This window comes from Neolamprologus multifasciatus, chromosome 6 (assembly GCF_963576455.1).
Source record: "Neolamprologus multifasciatus chromosome 6, fNeoMul1.2, whole genome shotgun sequence".
Taxonomy (NCBI): domain Eukaryota; kingdom Metazoa; phylum Chordata; class Actinopteri; order Cichliformes; family Cichlidae; genus Neolamprologus; species Neolamprologus multifasciatus.
Window position 1 is genome coordinate 5,519,436 of NC_140444.1, and position 17,446 is coordinate 5,536,881.

Consider the following 17,446-nt stretch of genomic DNA (forward strand, 5'->3'; position numbering starts at 1 on the left):
GGTGAAACGTCTTCAAGCAACTTAAAGAAGTCCAGACGCTTTTCTTTCTAAGCTCCTTAGACATTGGAAAACAACGCAAAAACTCATTGGAAAAGGATGGAAAATGTCTTTGATTATGCTTGCACTATTAAATCCTGCTACCTTTAATCTGCACTCCCCAACTGTTGTGCAGTATTTTGTTTTGTTATTTTGTTTGATGTTTTTTTATCACTAAAAATATATTTATTGCAAATTTACTGAAGCATAGCAAAATCATTTTGAAGCTATATTACCCACCCCTACACGACAGTCTCTTGTCTCTCAAAAGGCTGTGAGCAGAGACTGAACTCTCAAAATACAGTGGAAAATACAAATAATCCAAAATAAGTCACAAAATATACACAGGCGTCTGATAATATACTTGGGTGGCCTCGCCAACTAAAGTGTGGGAAACACTGTAATAACCACTAAACATTTTGTAGCTTTGACACAGCAAACATGTTAGTATTGGGAATAGACCGAGCACCTTGAAGCAACTGTTGTGTAGTGAATTGGTGCTACATAAATATAACTGAACTGAGCTGAAAAAAAGCTTTGTCTGTAAAGTCAGATGGCACTTGTAGTCTTAAAGAAATATAATGACATAAATAATATTATCCAAAATCACAATTCACTCAAAATGTCCAGAGCAGGGGTGTCAAACATAAGGCCCAGGGACCAGAACTGGTCCGGGAAAACTCTAGCGCCTAAATTGCTTTAGAAAATGTCAAGTAGGGCTTAAATATTTTGACTTTTAAACCTATTTTAATACGTTTTATAGGTTTTTCTGCTGATAAAGACCTTCCCCACAGCTTTTCACACTATACCAAAGTAACTAAATAACTGAAAGGCTCCTGTTTTTTTTACTTTGGGCTAAAGAAATTTCAAAAGGACTCTCTGCCCAATGAGCTACTATTACTTTCTTCTTTAGTTTTACATATTTATTTTAGAGATGGCACGATACCACTTTTTTATGTCCGATACCGATATGAATCCGATATAGTGTGTTTTTTAATCAATAAAATGTTTTTTTAATATCTTGCTGCATTTTGTATAAGTTTATACTCAAGTTTAAATAAATAACAACACTAAAGCTATTCTGTTATACCTGTATGTATACACTGCGCCCAAAATATTTCATAGTTCAGCAACACTGATCAATCTAATAAACTTAAACCTGCTCCATCCTCCCTATTCTGGTATTTTAAAGAGTACTTAGCAGAAATATTAAGCAACCTAACTAATAGGGTTGCAAACTCCCAGCAAAAAAAAAATAGGGAACCACCCCCCACCCTCCACCTCATGATGCTTAATCGATGTAATCAACTTTAATTTGATGCAGGGGAAAATGCACAGAAATAAATTATTTTTCAAGAATAATTAAATAGATTCAACATCTTTCTTCAACAGAATTGCAGACTGCACAGATGGTATCTTCCCAAAGGAAAAAGTAGTATAGCTTACTAGGGTATATTAGACTTAACAGTTACTATATACAGTAATGGACTTCTATATATTTTGCATCAGATTAAAACTTAGATAATAAGAAAGAAAAGTATGTCTTTGTGACCCCTTTTCCCTGTTCATGCCCTATCGGCCCCCCTGGCTAAACTTTGCAAGATCCGCCCCTGCACAGTTACCAGCCGTCAGCTACGTAGAAAAAGATCCTGGTGTAGAAAGTAATTAAATCAATTCTAACAACAGCTCATCAAGCTTAAACGTGCTGCTGTTGTTCAGCCGCTGGTTTCCTCTTTCTGGTGAGAAGTGAGAAGTGAGACGGACTCGCGACAGAAAAGCCGATCAGCTGATCATTAATCAGTTTCACGATTGAAGTAGCAGCAGGAGAGAGAGAGAGAGAGAGAGGCAGTCGCTCCATATATCTGTTGTTAAGCTTAACGTGGGAATGCTTTACAAACATTCAGAGATGAACTTACACACTTGCTTTACTTCTCTCTGGGAAAACTTCCTCGGAGATGAAATGCTGGTTTGGTAGCCACGCTACAAATACACACAGCCGCTCTATCACGTGATGCATACTGCTGCAAGTGCTACGGTTATGAGCCGAGTTACGCCGTGTCGCAAGTTTTGTGAGGTGCTTTTTTGATATTTAATGGATCGGATTACATTTTTTATTTCTCGCCGATATCTGATCCAGTAATTTGTGTCAGTATCGGACCGATACCGATAAGTAATATCGGATCGGTACATCTCTAATTTATTTATTACACTTTAAGACCAAATAGTTGTGCTGACACATTTCTTTCCTTCACTTCTTTTTCCTTTAATAAAATATCTCAGGAATTAAATGTATAGTTAAACTTTATACTGACAGAAAGGGAAGTTTCACCAGTCTGGCCCACCTATAATCAAGTAACCTGTGTACAGGTTACTTGATTATAGGTGGGCCTACAGGTTACTGTGTACATAAAATGAGTTTAACATCCCTGGTCTAGAGAAAAGCTGCAAACTCAAGTGTCCACAGAACAATCCATCCACCCTCCCTGTGACTTTTTTTGTATTTTTGGAACGTTAACTAAATTAGCTATGCATACACGATGAGTATAGTAAATTCTGAAACATGCATTACTTACAACTTTTGCATAACACTCGTACTGCACGCACAGAGACACACAGGCGCGCAGAGTAGGCAAATGGGATTACAGAGTGTGTCTGCAGGCTGTGACAGGGAGTTTGTGCGTCACTCCTGCTGAGCCAGATTAGACTGAGCTTCACCTTAGCCTTACAGGTCTGTTTGGAGTAACACACTGGCTAAACTAGACAGACACTAGTTTACTGCTCACTTACCTCTCCACTGTGCGTCTGTCTCACTGTGCTTATCCCACAGTCTTTAAATCCTCTAATATTGCCATCTTTTGCTGTGTGCACACACAAATCACATACACAAACACAATCCGTTTCATTTCAGTATTCGAGAGACAGACATTCACACACCTGCTCTCTGCCCTGGGTATCAGGGCTCCATGAAGGTGCCAGTTACAGTCCCGCTGCCCTCGCTGCTCGCCCATCACTCCACTGAAGAAGACCAGGGTGACGTGTCTTCATCTCCTGACGACAGGCACGAATCAGAATTAAGAGTTAGGGTTGTTGGAGCCCGAGTCTCTCAGCATTGTAATATTATTGACAATTTGAAACGTGATTTTTATCTTCTCATCTGAAAAACTACGATTAGGGTGTGAATAATGGAGGAAAGCTTTCCTTTTAGATCGGTGCATCACGGGGAAAAACAAGCAAACTGGAGATGGAATGAGAGTGGGAAGCACTGAGGCGGAAGACAGAAAATGAGTCTAAGAAGAAGACAAAAACAGACAAGCAGAGGAAAAGAAGAGTTTGACAGACAGTGCCACATGATGGCAGCGACAGGGGCCGGACAAAAGGGTTGAGGGCAGTAAACTGAGTCAAGGGAGGAGGAGTACGGAGAGACAGATGAAGCAAAAAACCACACCGAGCTCCATCACAGCAGGATGGGGCTGCCTGCATCGGCTGCATGTGCTGTTTGTGGAGTCCCACTTACCCCTGCTCTGATCCAAACACCATCCATATTTAATGAGGCCCTCACAAAGCCCTGGGAAAAGAGATGCTGGGAACTCTTCTGTCCCCTCCCTCCCTTATTCCCATCTCCAACTCCCTGCTACTCAAATTCTAATCCTTCTGTCTCTTCTCTTTCATAACTGTCACCTTCTATTCATGTCTTAACCTATTAGCCCAGCATGTGACTGTGAATTAATTTTAGTCTGAGAATGTCACAATTTCCTCATTTTTTCTTAAAACGGGGAATCAGCTGTTTTAAAAAAAAAAAACGACAACATGTGTGCGCTGTCATTCACTTTTTCTTCACACACATTCAAAAGTGAGGCTACATGTGCTCTTTGTGACTGTATGTGTGTGTGATTGTATAACTGTATGTAAGTTTTTGTTATGTGAACGGTAAGCTGGATTTTGTGTGTGCGCATGTGTGTGTTAAAGTGCTGCAAGCATCAATAATGTATGTAGATAATGCAGCCACTTCACTCTACCAACAACTAACAGGCATACCGACGCACACAAAGGAAGACAGAATGAGGAGAGAGAGAAAACGCATGAGGCTGCAAAGAACAGAAAGATGAGAAAGAGAAATGTGAGCAATAAAAGGGATCAAGAGGGTTAGGGTTTGACGGGCATGGAGAACATCCGGTTGTCTACTCTGTGCTCCAGTGATTATGTAATTGATACCTCAGAAACACAAAACACTTCATTTTGAATATTTCATTATGTTTTTCATCATTTCTAAATCTGGTTTTAGGTTCGCTTGCCAGGCGATCTTGATTGAAGAGAAGTTGTTTTACACCATTATGAAAGTCACAATTCTCAGGAAACACAGGTAGGAGGAAAGATGTTTCTGGAGAGGAACAGGGTGAAACAGTGCAACGTTCTGCAAAAGGCAGGAAAACCATACGTATGTTTCATCTCGGTCCTTCATAACCAAAGCTGACTTGCAGCAGGCCTATTTGTGTAATGAAGACTAAATTTCACATTGTTTTATTCATTGATGAATGCTGTGTACACTAATTGGTCCAGATGGATATGGCTGGGGAAGGTTGTTGAATGGGAGCCACATTTAAGCAAAACTGCAAACATCAGCAAGAATGTGGCAGAATGATGATCTAGCTTTTAATATGGGAAGTGAGATGGTAGGTCTTTGCAGAATTCCTGAGGGTGTCACTGTCACTTTGTTCGGATATGTGAAGCTCCATCCGAAAACCCTACTAAAATTATTTTTATATGGTGTAGGCAAGTACACCACCTCATGCTTCAGAAAACAATCCTGTCTTCAGTTGAAATGGGAATAATCACAAGGAGGCCTCTCTCTAACCCTACTGAGAAAATGTAGTGTTTTTAAAAAGAAGCTTCGTGTGGGTGGGCGACAGTGCAGCTTTAGATAATACTTTTAAATCCTTAAACAAAGGTGTGATATTTTTCTGACTGCTTGGGGAAAACAAACAAAAATGGCATCTTCGTGATAATTATAACCATGATGTCACACATGGGCTGAAGCCCTGTGAGAAAGGGTGGGTGGGGTTTATGCAAGAAGCGTCCAAGTGTTCCTTTCCTTTGCCTGGCTGCTCAGGCATATAGACACTAGGGGTGGGGGGGAAAATCGATACTGTGTAGTATCGTGATATTTTGTTTGCTAATAATGTATCGATACAGGGACAGCAGAAATTGATATTTTGTTACAAAAAAAGTTTTTGTGCTCTGACTTCAGAGCATGTTGATCCTTTTTCTGAGCAAGAATCCTGACATTCCTTCACTGTCCAAATGTGTTTAACTTTTTTTTGGCAGCAATAAACATGACAGTTTACTTATTTTAATTTAAGACATGTTTTATTTTAATTAAGTTTAAAACTTTTTTATTTAATGTAAAATTATATTTTGTTTTAATTTACTTTCAAATTCTTCAGTTGCTGAAGGGGCTGCATAGTTTTCATAAACTGCATAGTTCAGAATAGATATAATTGTACCAGATGGTTGCGTTCAGTTAAGTTGGACTAGACTGTAATACAAACCGTTCAGTTTGTCAACAATAAAACTGAAATGAGAGAAAGACTGAGTGTGAGACTTTGTTATTAGATAAAATTAATATTGATAAAGTTTACCTTTATGTACAGAATCTGAATATCGCAAAATATTTTTAAAAATTGCAATAATATCGTATCGTGGGATGTATGGCGATTCCCACCTCTAATAGACAGCTGCTCAGTTACAGTTTGACTTTTACTTTTGTCTCGCCACAGTAAAACCGTAGAATAGGCTCACTGAGGCTGCAAAAACAAACTCGCTCAAGTTTAGAGATCTCTAATTAATAGCATTTACATTTGACGGTCAGTGTACAACCTACGTTAAAACACAAAATATTTTCTTATAGACGGTAGGTGTACTGGCCTCTTTATGCTTTAATACTTTAGGGTGCTCTTTAGCCTTTACTGGGATAGGATGGTGAAGCGAATATGGAAAGCTGACTAAAAAGAGCTGGGAATGACACACAGAAAACGACCTTAGGGTGGACACAAACGTGGGCCTCTGCATTAGCTTTACAGCATATGGGAGGCCTGTTAGACCCAGGGAGCTGGTGCCCTGTTTATGTTTTCTCATTAATTTTGTTTCTTTCCTTTCTCCTCTTGACATTAATGAATTATGTTCACAGCTTGAAGGGTAGCAGTGGGGACAGAATGCAATTAGGAGTTCACACACTTACCAGGATTGTGTGCAACCCCACGATTGTTAAGTGACACTTTGGGTGACTGTGTAGCATTGTGTATGTAGGTGTGGTTGTGTGTCTCATACGCTGCATGAGAAAACGTTCCAACCGTCTGTCCTTGTTCTGCTTTTCATCCAGAGTAGATACAGCACTAATCTAAGAAACATCAGTTCCCAGATCTCCCTGTCATACACCACCGCTTCTAACTCTTCCTGGAAGGATGAACTCCAGCTTATGGGTCTGCTTCGGGTCTCCTTCCAGCTGAGTATGCCTAGTGCATCCAAGTGAGATGTTCAAATCACATCAGCAGAGAGTCTACCCTGCACCCTCTGAAATGGCAGATCTCCTCATATCTACCCAGAAACCTAACTCCTGATCAATTTTAATATTGCCACCAACTGCTTATGCTCAGGGTTAAAAGTAGGAACACAGATCGAAGACTAAAGCAACAGCTGCTCCTTTGGGCTCAGCTCTTCATTCGCTACAGCTGCCTGCAGTAATGCGGATGCTGTGCTAATCGGTCTGTCAATTTCCAGTCTTCCCCACTCAAAAGAAAATCTCCAAGGTACTTAAAACTCTGCCACTTGGGCAATCCTTCCTTCTCCAGCTGAGATACAAAGCCTTGTGCTTACAGGTGCCAATTCTTATTCCCAGTTGCTGTGCACTTGGTTGTAAACCACATTTTCCTCACAATAATAAACAAGACATGCAGTTTACAATAAATGTCTGTTCTACATTCAGGTTGGTGCACATGTGGACAACATGGTGGCTAAGTAGTTAGCACAGTTTGCTCAAAGCAAGAAAGGCTCAACCTGAGTTCAAACCCAGGTGGGGCCATTGGATGTAGAGTTTGCATGTCCACTTGTGCTTGTGTGGATTTTCTCCAGGAATGCTGGTTTATGCTATCTACATCTGGACAGTCTGACAAAAGAAAATTTTAATCGTAAGACTTCCTTCTTCTGGTTAAATGAAGGGTTGTTTTTTTTAAAGTTACCATAGAAGGCTACCTAGGCTAATGCATCTTTACCATCACTGCAGGGTTTGAGCCAGTGGTGGGACTTTTTTTATACAAAAATACAACTGCTAAAATAACTAATGTGTCTTATTACCTACTGTTGTCATAAAATTAGGTCAAAAAATTGAAATAATTAAGAACCAGGATGATGTTATACTATCAATGAACCTGTTCAGCTGATGTTGTTTCACTTATGTATCTGAATTAGGATTTATAGTAAGTTAACTTCTCTCTTAAGGACATCGTCTCTTGCTGGTACAGAGTGTAAAGTGTTAAATAAGCTCCCTTGTCACCTATTGTGTGTGCAGAGGTGTACCTGGGGCAACACAGCTCTGCTGTTCTGTCTGTGCCTCAGAGCTGGTGTACTAGCAGGTTGACAGCCTCGAAGCTGCCAGTGCTAACAAGCTATCTGATGGCTTATACACAAAGCCAGTATCTATGCTCCCCATCCATTTAATGCACTACTATTATATGCTGAGCTAGCCTTACATAAAAGTAAATACAGCGAACGCCAGTGTGCGACAGCCAATATGTGCAGCAGAACATGTTGACCTTTGCTGTGATATTTAAAATAATGCATTGTTTCTGCTGCACTTCTTGAAAGATAACTGGCCAGATGACCAGCCGTTCTTTTAGAGGAATTTTAGAGATATTTCTGAGGAAGACAAACACACCAAACTGAGAGAAGGCTTAGATTTGCAGTGCAATTATAAATGTTAAGTCCGCTGGCTTTGATTCAGACATATTTATCTTTGATTTCCACTCTGTCTATGAAGTAAAGTGGTGTTCCTGACAACTTCTAAAATGGAATCCAAGGTTAGACATGAGTAGCGAAAGTCCGCGGTGATCTGAAAATGTGCCGGGAGCTTCAGTGACCCTCGAGCTCTCGGCTAGCTATCGAGCTGGTGGGTAGCAGACGTCTCCAAAAACGTCGAAGCACTTTTGCAAATATGCGATATCTTGATAAACCGAGGAGATATTTGATGTTTACACAGCTACTTTCTCGCCTGAAAATATGTTAAAAGTTCATTTTGTGACTCAGAAAGATTAGTATGAGTAATTTTAAAACTTAGTAGCGGTCGCCATTGTTGGAAACTGGAGTTCGGCTGGGCCGCGCTATGAATTCTGGGATATGGTAGGCCACGAAGGACACACCCGACCCATCCTTCAAATTCGGGGAAAAGGAGGATGCATTTTTCGGCTGCATTCGGAGGAGTCTACGAATTTGGACAGCCTTTGGCGCGTCGCTGTGACGTAATCGGTCTACAAATGCGGCCTCAGGAGGATGCAGCCCATGAATTTGGACACGACCAACATGTGTATTCTTATCTACTGAATGCTGCAAAGATGTTTCTGTTTATTTGATAAGCACGTGGTTTTGTGAACTGACCGACTTAGTCCCAAGGAATTATCCGTGAGAAAGAGACAAATAGTGACATCACTTCCTGTTCCTGACATCACTTTATGTTGATTATCCACTTAAGCGGGCTGCGTTGGGTAACTTAAGTCCTTTAATGAGAATGATGCTTTTTAAAATGGCTCACCTGATCTTGTCAGTATTTACTTTTGTTGGTTGGGTCCATCCATTTTAAACAAATATTTACTCTTTACAGTTGCTGTGCCGACCCCTGTATAAAAACACTCCACTTTGAATAATATTTTGTTTTTAATGAGTCTATTCCCATAATTATGTAATGTTATGATTGTGTTGGACTGTGAAGCCTGTCTCAAAAGAGCATTTGCTTATGCTCACCAGCCACAACACCACTACCACGAGGCAGCAACAGACCTTGAAGGCGCCTACATGGTAGTCAAGCCAAGGAAGGCAGTAGGCAGTAATACACTTCTACAGCACACTATTAAGACTGAACTGCAGGAGAGACCCTCAAAGATCTGGTAGATGAATATTGTGCAACATCAGCTACCACTGATGAGTCAGTGCTGATCAATCCATGTAAAAGTTCTCCCTTTTCCTCCTTCAAGAAACGTCTTGATGATGTAAGGCTCTTTTCCAGTCATCTTGGGGACAGTTGAGGCAAAAACTGAGCAAGTTTCAGTTTTTTGAAGGGGTGAAAGCGCACAGCTGTACAGAAAATAGAGTCAAAACGATAATAAAAAAACCTCAAGTGTTGCACAATCATCTTTTTTTCTTTATTCCTTTATTGCTGGAAGCCAAATAACAGAAACTTGAATTAATTACCCAGGGCTAACTATCAACTAAGTTAATTTTAAAAGCACAGGATGTGCAAATCAGGCTTCAAGTTACCAGATTATTATTACGCTTTACTGGATAAGAGTGACATCACATCACACTTCTAGCTCATAGGTTCCAGATTTTATGTGAATAAAGAAAAACCTGTGTTGTGCTGACAAGCTCAAAAGTGTCAAACTGCAGATCTTATTCAAGTCTGAGTTATTATTATGAGTGTATTCTAGTTTCTCATTGTTTCGTCATCTAGTTCAGTATTTCCAGTGTTTCCTAGTTTCGTTTTTCATGTTTCTAGTTACTCTCGTATCTTAGTTATCTCTTGTTCATCTGAGTCTTGTGTGTCCTGGCATCCCATGTATGTAGTAGCTCATGTCTCCATGTTTGCGTACATTTTGTGTATGTCAAGTTTGTGTGTCTAAGTCTGTATCTGTGTTTAAACTTTCTGTTTTATTTTGGTTAGCTTGTGTTCCTTGTGTGCTATTTTGAGTTTTGCTTCCATGACCTGCATACCCCACAGATCTTGATAGTTGTTGCTTATAACCAACAGGGTTTTTTTGTACTGCCACAAAGCAAGAAACTCGACAAAAAATGTCAGACATACTATTCACGAGTAAACAAAAGTACAAATATAAAAAAAAAAAATTATCTTCACTACAAATGTTTTGAGATGTTTAAACAGAACTATTATCTATAGAACGTCCCTCTTTTTCTGGTATGAGATATAGTAATTTAGTAATCCAAAGTATTCCAATTACTCGAAAAAAAACTATCAATTGCATCACTAATGTCAAAACTTAATTTGTCCTAATCAACTGGTTGCATTTCAAACTGCTCTGACCCAACTCTATCTGTTAGATGTTTGGTGGCTTTTCAGTGCGTCACAGTATGCGTGTGAGACATGGCGAGTGTCAATATACTGGACAAAACTGTGACATTCAGCCAAAAGTTGAGTGACCTTATGTCTCTAAGCTCAAACATGCAAACATATGCGTATCTGTCTGTTTGCTCTGCCTGTGCTGTAAACTGTCACAAAGTGCTGAAATGCAAATTTTCCCCACTTTATTTCTACAGCTGTATGACGGCTCCAGGCAACAAGACAATGGAGTGAGTCCTAAGAAAAAGCTTAAAATACTCTTTATGATTAATGATGTCATGTCATATTTAATCATACTACTGCAGGAAAATACATTTTTCCATACATGGGTTCTAAAACATCATCAGATCTTCTCCTAAAAGAACTAAAAAACTAATTAAACACAGAAATCATAAATATTAGATTTGGTTATTTATTTACAGAAGAAAATCCAATATTAAATATCTGTCAGAGGCAAATGTATGCAAATCTTAAGGACTAATGACTAAAGGTGATAATGTTTTTTGTTCATACACCAGCTGTAGGTACATAAACGCAGGTATAATAGACAATGAGCTATATATTTTATGTTTATGTGCTTTAAAATAAATGCCATGTTACGCTCTGTATATTTTTGTTTTGCAGCAGCAATAATATACTCAAGTGTAATCCCACAACTGAAACACCACATCCCATTATGCTAAACTGCCCAGAATCCCACCGACACTCAAATGAAGATCAGATCTGAAGTAATAAAAATTTCTACTAACTCAGCAGACAGACAGCTGTCAGCATGATGGAAATGATGGAAAGCCTCTGATACAGTAAAAGCGCTTAGAGAACTACTGCTGTTGCTGCAAAACTCTTTAATCAGGTGTTTCACACTGAAGCCAACGTGTCTAAAAGGGCCGTCTTTATGGCAGAGGAGATTAGGGTTGACCTAAAACCTTTTAGACCTCATTAGAGCAGCCATCCCGAGGTTGAGATTCACCTCTCTGCAGTAAGAAGCTGGGGAGTTCTTCGCTTTCTTTGCTTCTAATTTTCCAACGCCTTCATGTTCTCAGATGTTTGGAGAAGTCTTTTGAAAGGATTTATCTCTTTCAACATTTCAAGTAGCTTAACTGCAGCACAATGTGAAGTCAGAAAGACAGCTGAGTTTTGGGAATGAGGGTTCAAAAAGTCCCATCTCGGGCTGAAAATTCATCTCATATTTTTTAGCTGGTTGTAAAGATTTAAGGCTCTGACTGTGAAGGAGGAGCTGAGGGAGATTACATTTGGAACTAAAGTTGAAGAGTGTGCTTCTTCTCAGTATAGGTGAGAAATGTCACATTTTAAGTACTTTTTAATGGTTTGAACAGTACTACACACCAAACCTCAATGATAGAACAAGAAGTATCCCCACACACCATTTTTGCCTGATCAAGTTTAGGCACGTGTGCACACAGAGAGGTTGACGGACACACCCGAGTTTTCACTCGCTATTAAACTTGACAAATAGGCAGCATCAAAAATGTAGTCAAGCCTAAAAATAACATCATAAATTAGTAAAGCCCGAGAGAGCCTTCACAACGCAGTCGGCCCCACAGTCTTCTTCAGTTTCAATCCTGAGCATCACGCTTTGTATTAATGTGTCTGCACGAAACGAATCGATTTTGGGACTCACAGTCCACCAGCAGCAGCAGACTGTGCCACCTATAAGCCAAACACAGTGGCATCAGCCCAGTCTAGGTGAAGGCTGAAGCATGATGCAGCAAAATATCTGGAGACACATCTCACTGTAAAATGCATGTAGCTGTGTGTTTCTGGTTGCAGTGATGCATTAGTAAAACACATTTTCATTTCACACAGACTATGCACTATTAGTTTATTCATCAATTCTTTAGCAGCAGTTGAACACAGAAACTGAGCGAGTCCCAGTGCTTTAAAAGCAGCCTGGGAATGTCTCTTTAATGAATGGAGTGGAACTTGTGGAACATTAGGGATGCCTTCCAGCACTTTCTACACAGTCTACGTCTCAGACTGTTGCTGAAGCTTTAAAAAAAATCCCTCATCCACCTGCCTCCGCCCCTCCATTAATCTGACTGAGATGGATTTAAACAGGTGAAGCTGTGAATGGGTGCCATCTTTCACCTGCACTCATTAAGCTGCGTGTGTTTTAAGGGGAAAGATCGGAGGAAGTTAATGAGACTTCTAAATGTGGCAGATTAACTTTTCTAATTAAGAACATGAATTGAAAATTAAACCTTTACTTTTCTTTGCACTGTGAAACTAGCAGGCTAACAATAAGCAAGTTTGTTTTCTTATTTGATTTTTAAAACAAATGTCCAGCCAACTGAGCCAAAGCACCGTCTTATTTGCTTCGAGAGCTTGCGCTCATGCACGTAAGGGAAATAAAGGTAATATCGGTGCACAGAAAATGTTTCTAGCACCTCTATGTGTGCTCAGTGTTCATCCTGTTTGGCTGTAGGTGTAAAGACCTTACCGAGTAGCGGGTTTCCGCTCTCTAATCCCCTCCTGAGCGCAGGGCGGGCCGTCCCGACCGTCCTGTACGTGGAACAACTTCGAAAAGCGCCGCAAAAAACCCCGCCGCACCTCGAAGAAGTGCAGTTAATCCATATCACCTGGGTGTGGGCAACGAGAGGCTCGAAATCCCCCACAGAAAGCAAAAGTTGCGTTTGACGAAAGTCCCCGCGCAGGTGAGCGCGTGTGATGCGGATGGGGTGAGGCGCGCGCAGCTTAGGCGACGGTAATCCTCTCTATCTGTCTCTCTTCCCCCCCACCTCACCCTCTCTCTCTCTCTCTCTCTCTCTGTGAAACACTCACAGGAACTTTCAGCAGTGATGTCAGACTCCGACATTAACGGCAAAACGAACAGCAAAGAAACGTACGGCGCGAGCTCCCTCTTGTTTGCACACCTGCATCTCTTTGTATCTTTTGTCCGCTTGCGCGCATCCAGTGCTGCCATACAAATATGCCGAATACTGATATTCAAACAGGGCGGTTGGCCTGGGTTCAAACAAAAAACCTTCCTGTGCTTTATTTAAACTGGGAAGCCACACACCACACACGACCAGCTGGCTTAAAATAAGAAAGAAGTAGTGGAGATAACTAAATTGTCCCCTTTCGCCCTCTGCTGGCGTTTGTGTTGCACGTTTGTGTTTCACCTCCTGAAATATCCAAGGCTAGGTTTGCATGTTGTACTTAATCTTTTCATTTCCACCTGTTTTGTTAAGTATCCCCAAACAGCAGTAGCTCTATTGCTATAAAACCACAAAAATAAACAGCCTCTGTGGGTCACGTGTCCAAATTACAGTATTCGCAGCTGGACAACCTAGAGGGACTTTAAGTAAAAATATCAATGTTATAAAAATATTAATATGTTATGGTGCATTTTAATGTAGTAAGCAAGTCTGGTGACAGATACACTAGTAAGACGAATGTATAGATTCTTGAAGACTCCATGCCTCTACTGTGGGGATAATTGTGTGTTTTGATGGTTCCCATGGAGAGTGCATGTTGAAAAAAATCCATCTAAATTCTCCCGTTTGTTGAATCTGAAAGCCATAGAATTTTATTTATTTGTTTTCATCAAACCAGTCACTCGGCACATTATGGATAAAGGAATAGAAATATTTCATCACAGGATAATGGCAATGACTCAGAACCACTTTGTGCTCATTTAAATGCTGAGCAGCATCACTACAACAACAACAATCAACTAATGGTACTTTATTCTGTAAGGTAGAGACCCTACAATCAGACAACCCCCTATGAGCAAGAATGTCGAAGTGATGAAAAGAGATTTTCCTTTAATAGGAAGTTAGGGTTAACCTCAGCATGAGGCTGTGGGATAAAAAAGAAGCATAGTAAGATAATAAACAGGAGAAAACACAGACTACAGACTACACAAGATTATGCAAAGATCCATGATGTGTAAGCATCATCAAGGAAAACAATTCAGGATCACAGAAGATCTCCCAGCAGCCCAAGCTTTTTGTACTTTTCTCACAGATTTCCTTTTTTCAAACTTTATTTTTTTCACATATGAAAATATGGGCTCATTAAAAAACATTGTTATCCACTAGATCCAGGTTCATGGATGTAGTGGACGAAGATATGCAGAAGACTTTTATGACAGAGGATCTAAGGATCGGGTGCAGTGGAGCGAGCTCTTCCACTGTGGCGACCCTTAAAGGGAGCAGCCTGAGGAAGAAGAAGATCCCGTAGTGGTGCAAATTTGCAAACAGGGATTAACAATATCATCATCAGGAGTGGAGCAATGTTGAAACAGAGTGGAGAGGTGCTTCAAGACATTACAGAAAATTTAAAATTCAAATGCAGAACCGAGATTTGTGCCTCATTTAAAATGCAGGTTAGGCCAACTTGGGGTTAGAATCTTGCCCAAGAATATCTGACATGCAGATTGGAGCAGATTGAACCACCAACCTTCTGATTAGTAGGTTACCCGCTCAATGTATGGGCTACGGCCACCCATACAGTAACCGTCGTGTAGTTATATTTCTCAGGGGTGCACGTTCGGTTACGCGAAGGGTTAACATGTATGTCATGAGCATAGATTCCCCACAGGAGTCTAAATCACGCATTAGTATGACAGTAAGCATAAATTATGCACAAAAGGTAATAATAGCTTCAATATTATCTAATGTTGTAAAGATAAAAACATTTCCAAATCAAGATGTTTCCGTGTTGAATTAAAATAGATGAATTGATTTCCTATCGGCTGGTACTAAACACAAGCAGAGAACCCGCTATATTAAATTACAGTAAGAACAGAAAGAAAAAGCTCCTTTAGAAGTCCAGCGCACCAGCATGTCTGAATCAAAGGCGCCATCGAGTGCAAGATCAAACAAAGTAAGAATTAGAAAAGGGCAAGTAGATTTTGGATAGCATGTGGACAGTTGGTGGTGGGAATTGAACCATATGTAAACTTAATGGTTCAGCGTTTTTCCCCCTCCTCCACATGGTTCCTTGCATCTTCATCAGGAAGCTCCTGAAACTGCTGCTGATGGTGGATGAAGCCCAGCAGGCCTGATTTGGTTTGAACTCATCTTTTATTGATTCCATCTCTCCCAGCACCTACACCTCCATCTCTGGGCAGGTCTAAATCTCGCTCCCTAATCGGCTGCAGACGTGTGGCTTTGCCTTGCTATGTTGATCTTACACCCGCGGCACCACCTTGTGATTTAAAGTGGTATTACATGAGCGTGCAGCACAGCCCTATTTCAGAGTCAGTTGATATCTCTGCAGCACAACATACAAATGTCTCGAACATAAGATAACAGCAGTTATTTTTTTCACATTCTGTTTGTAGTTTTAATAATTTTTACAAGGTGTTTATAACTTTTTAAATAACCTTACTTGATTTTTTGCTATAAGTAACATGTAGAAGTTGTCATTATAACATAATCTTTGTGAATTCTGTTAACTTTTAGGGGGTAATGTAGATACAAAATGTAACAAATGTAACAACTATCACACGAAACAGTTATCTTACAATCAATTTACACATCTGGCCACAAGATGTCAGTGTTACACAACTGCACTGCTGCTTCCACACCGTCTATTTGTTCCCTCCCCTCTCTCCCTCTCACTTTGCCTCACTAACACACACATTCACAGGTCTCACATGCAGATTTAGCACTTGTACAGCCTCCACGCTGCTTTTATTAATAATATCATAACCACACAGTCCACTTCCAGTCACCGCTCAATCCCCTTCATCCTCTGCAGGAAGCCCACACTGCCACGCACGTCTACTCTAATTTAACAGAGATTAGGAGAGGAAGCTCTTTTGTTGCTCTTGCACCGACCCCCCCCCCCCCCCCCCCCCCACTCCCTGCTTTGTGGTCGGTTTGATCTCTGTCCTTGGCCATCAGCTGGTGGACAGAACTATTTTGGGTGGGTGCTAGGGGATTTTTGGCCTGTTCATTGTCTGAGTCACAGAAATTTTCAACTAGAAAAGAAATATGGAGGATGCAGTAAGGGTTGAAGCATATTCTGCAATTAAAATTAGATAAATTATTGTATTTTATCTACATGGAGTAATAACAGTATGGTTTTCTTACATATACAATACAATACATTTCTCCCCTTGACCAAATGCTCCAGTTTCAAAGCAAAGTCCAACAAACTTTGACTAAAGAACTAAGCGTATACATATTCTCATTGCTTCCTTTCCCCTTTTTTCTCTATAAGAAGATGAAAAGATCTTTCATGTTGTTTCCTCTTGTTGCATTATTTATTGCTGTGTGGTGCTTTATTAGCCGGTTTCATCTCAGATTTTGCAGGCTGTTTTTGGGGGAAGCCTTTGAAATGTGTTTCTGACTCCAAACAATCCTTTTCCCGTTTTCTCTCAATTGCTCCAGTCGCCTTCTCTCTCATGATAACAAAAAAAGAAAACCCTAGATTTTCAAAGCGAATTGAGCTACCCTCTGAAGCCAAAATCCATTCAATACTGTCCTAAGGAAGGGAGATGTTGTTCGTGGCTGACATGAAAGAAGAACAGAGGACCCTCTTTGTCATTAGCCTTATTAGCATCATTAGTGGAGTATGGATGAACTTCAAATGATTGGCTCGGAGTTATTTGTGTTACCACAGAAGCAACATGAGTACTATTTTATGTACCATGCTGGAGACTGTATATGAAGTGGGTGCATGTTTGAGAAAGCTGATATGTTTCTGTTCCAGCCACTAGATGGTGGAGCTACTCCTGATACAAAAAAAGAGACTAACTGGAAGAAAGAAAAGAAGTGAGTTACTGGAACACATTAGAGAACTGGGGATTTTTTTTTAAACCACATAATAACAAATTAAAACTGGCCAGTTTCATTCCGGTATTAACCAACACTACCAGGGTAAACACACCTCGCAAAGTCTTTGTGGATTTACTCATCACATATTTCAAGAACCAGCCAGTAAAAGTTCAAGCATTCTTAAATCGAAAGAAGGAAGGATAACATAGCCAAAAGTACCCAATTCAACACTGGATAAAAATGTGTTTGTCTGGCCTGGCATTTAGTTATTAGCTTAGGTGGCCCATACGGAACATTTTATTGGTTTTTGGATGAAACCTGA

General features: G+C 40.2%; 1 protein-coding gene across 4 annotated transcripts in view; it reads right to left on the reverse strand.

Annotated features, from left to right (window-relative positions):
- The window catches only part of frmpd1a (FERM and PDZ domain containing 1a), a 434,267-nt gene that overhangs the window by 46,887 nt on the left and 369,934 nt on the right, over positions 1-17,446 (reverse strand). The window contains exons 1-2 of one of the 4 annotated variants that reach the window (XM_085163378.1): positions 12,834-13,127; positions 2,971-3,084 (exon numbers count right to left, since the gene is read on the reverse strand). The gene's annotated coding sequence lies outside the window, so the exon portion shown is untranslated. Of the gene's footprint in view, positions 1-2,970; positions 7,384-12,833; positions 13,128-17,446 lie in introns of those variants that run through there. The other 3 variants (XM_085163380.1, XM_085163379.1, XM_085163381.1) reach the window with 3 other exon arrangements.